We start from the raw sequence: 3,407 nt of genomic DNA, 5'->3' as shown, positions 1-3,407 counted from the left end.
ACATATTTGTGAATTTTCCTAATTTTCTTTTGTTATTGATTCTAATTTTATTCTATTGTGGTTAGAAAAGATACTTTGTAGGATTTTAATCCTTTTAAATTTATTGATGGTTATTGTACGGCCTACCATATAGTCTATTCTAAAGAATGCTCTATGTTCACTTGAAAAATATTTTTTTTTCTGTTGTTGGATGCAGTGTTCTGGATGCCTGTTATGTCTAGTTGGTTTATAGTCTTATGTGGTATTTTTTTTTAAAGATTCTATTTATTTATTTGAGAGAGAAACAGAGAGACAGCACAAGCAGTGGGGAGGGGCAGAGGGAGAGGGACGAGCAGACTCCTTGCTGAGCAGGGAGCCCGATATAAGTCAGACACTTAACGAACTGAGCCACCCAGGTGCCCCTTGTGTGGAATTTTTTTAATTGCAGTTTTTAAAAATGGTTTCTCTTTTACTTGAAAAACCAATAAACAAGTTGATAAAACTTAAGAAAGGCAGGAAACTACTAACCAAACCAGCATATAAAATAAAAATGAAAAAAAAATTCAACTTGTAGTCCTATATCAAAATACTTTATCCTTTTAAATTTAGTTCCTTGGGAAAACACTTTTTAATAAATTATTAACTTTAAGGATAATACTGCTTCACTTCTTTAGTTGATTAATTAATCATATTTGGTGGATATAGTTAAATTGACACCATATACATTTAATGAAACTTAAAGGAAAAATACGTTAAACTGGAAAACAGAAGACATGTATTCTAGATCTGGTTCTGTCATTAACTTGCCATATGGCCTCCATAGAGAATCTGACCTCTCTACTGGTCTCTCTCTGTAAATATGGACTATTCTAGCTCTACTTTTCTTTGAATATGTCAGAAAAAGCATGGGATTTGAGAGAAAGACTTGTGTTTGTCTTAGAATTTCACCAATTTCTCCTAAGTGACCTTCATCTCACTAAAACGTGGTTAGTGGATTTATAAGATGGGCAGAATAATATATACCTTGCCAAACATTTGTTTGGATTAAACGAGATTTTATAGGTAAAGGAGCTAGCACAGAGTGTGGCCAATAATAGGTACTCACTAAGTGTTAGTTCCTTTTTCTCTTCTTTATGAGGAATCAATAAAAAGACTCAATGGTAGTAGTAGTACTAATGATAGTTGCTATGCAGTGTCCATGTCTACACTCATTTAAATGATAAGCAACCTGAGATCTTTCACATCGGATAGGGAGGAAAAACATTCTTACATAATTCTGCCAAGTTTTAGAGGCTGCTAAGTTTTAGACAGCTATGAGTTAATAACAGAAATTTCCTGGAAGAAAAATATGAAAGAAAATATTTAAATTTATGTCCCTTTTAATCTATTCTTTGTGCAAAAGCTTTATCTCTTTGGAAAGTTAGGCAGCTTTTAGAGCAATAATAACACTCTAACATATCTGGGCTTGCCATTTTGATTTTCATTATCTCATTTGATTCTAACTCAGTGTCCGACATATAATAGGAATTTAACAAATGTCTATCGAATTATTCTTTGCAATATTTTACAAAGGTAAGCAGCATAGATATCATAGATATCACCATCAAAATTTTTCCTATTAAGAAACTGAGCCTCAAAGGAGAGGTCATTTAACTTACCCCAGGTCACAGGGCAAGTTAAAAACTAAATCTGAAATCTAAGTATCCTGAGTACTCCTGTGCTCCTCATTTTACCTCACCATGTGGCTTGATTAAAGCTTCTTAGCTCTTGCTTGTCTATCCATTCTTCATTTGTAAAATAATGTCTTTATTGTTTTAAAAAGGCTTTAACAAAGTTATTAAATTAGTATATAAGGAGGATTTATGATCTGATTTTCTTCCCTTAAGGAAAGACAATGAGGAGAAAGGCTTCTCATTGCAAGTTACTGATGGTTAATTATCTGTGTTTTGTTGTTTAGGTTTCTGACAGGCAAGCAAAAGACAAAGAGCCTAGAAGGAGAGTATACCTGGACAGAAGATGGAGAGTATTGAAAAGCTGCTGGGACCACCAATTTCCAATACCATCATGGTATTTTCTATGCCAGAAATTGTATTTTCTGCATTTTATTTTAGCATAATTCTATACAAAGTATTGGAACAGGTGCTGGGGGGAGATGTAGCAGCGTCTTCTCCAAGCCACCCCTTTGCCTCCAGACTTTTCTGGGGCCAGCAGCCACCTGACAAGGTGCATCTGGGCCACAAGTTCAGCTGACTACCATGGGCTCTGTGTCAGATCAGCAGTTTGCAGGTGGCTGCTCCAAGGCACCTGAGGAGGCACCTGATGCCGCCTGGCAGTAGAGGAGCCACAGCTGCTACAGGGTTCCCATTTCTGTAAGTGGTTAAATGTGTGCATCGGGTTCAGCTTCCTGTCCATGACAACACACACTGGGGTCATGCTTGACCCCCTGTCCATGTCTGTGCACCAGACCAAGCTGCACATGGAGGGCTTCCAGAGCCTGAAGGAGGGTGAAGCAGTGGATTTTAACTTTAAGAAGTCTGGTAAGTGCCTGGAAGCTATCTGAGCCACTGGCCCTGCTGGGGTGTTCTGTACTGGGAGTGAGAGGTGACCCAAAGGGAAGAACATGCAGAAGCACAGATCAAAGGGAGACAGGTGCTATAACTGTGGAGGTCTAGACCACCATACCAAGGAATGCAAGCTGCCACCCCAGCCCAAGAAGTGCCACTTCTGCCAGGGCATCAGTCATATGGTGGCCTCATGTCCACTTAAGGCCCAACAGGCCCCCAGCTCACAGGAAAGCCAGCCTACTTTTGGGAGGAAGAAGAAGAGGAGATCCATAGCCCTGCTGTGCTCCCAGAGGCCCAGAATTGGGCTGCAGTGGGTGGGGGCTATCATTTTGTGATTAGGAAGTTTTGAGGAGCAGGCATCAATCACAGAGTGGAGAAAGTGGGGACAGGGTGGGGGAAGGGCAGCTGGCACTGCCATGTATCTCAGGCTGGAGTCCACAGCATTACCCACTCTTCCCTCTTGGTAGGGGAAGGAGGAAGGGGGGAGGCAGATGAACTCCAACCATGCTCTATCCAAACGCACGTGAGGGTTTTGGGGAAAAACCCCTCCTTGTGTGCTATATCTGAGTCTCTGCTTCCAGAATCTCCAGCTTTTGAAAGTGGCCTGGATAGGGAAGTTGTTTTCCTTTCAAAGAAAGATATAAATAATAATTGTTCCTATGCCAGAGGGCAAAGATTAAGCATGAGACCAAATTGATGGACCCAACTCACGAATCATTACATTCTGTGGGAGGGAATCTCTCAGGGGTAAGGCAGAGTTTCTCCACATCTTGCCTCATAACCCACTCTTAGGGTGCTGAGAACTGTGCCAAGCAATAGGTTGTGACAGTAGGCAGAGGGGTTGTTGGGGGACAGTTGCAGACC

General features: G+C 40.6%; 1 pseudogene; it reads left to right on the top strand.

Annotated features, from left to right (window-relative positions):
• The first annotated feature begins 2,211 nt into the window (after positions 1-2,211).
• Positions 2,212-2,892, top strand: LOC116621845 (annotated as a pseudogene).
• The last annotated feature ends 515 nt before the right edge of the window (positions 2,893-3,407 follow it).

This window comes from Phoca vitulina, unplaced genomic scaffold, assembly GCF_004348235.1.
Source record: "Phoca vitulina isolate PV1807 unplaced genomic scaffold, GSC_HSeal_1.0 scaffold51, whole genome shotgun sequence".
In the NCBI taxonomy this organism is placed as follows: domain Eukaryota; kingdom Metazoa; phylum Chordata; class Mammalia; order Carnivora; family Phocidae; genus Phoca; species Phoca vitulina.
The sequence above is the reverse complement of the archived record's forward strand: the minus strand, read 5'-3'. Positions and strand labels throughout refer to the sequence as shown.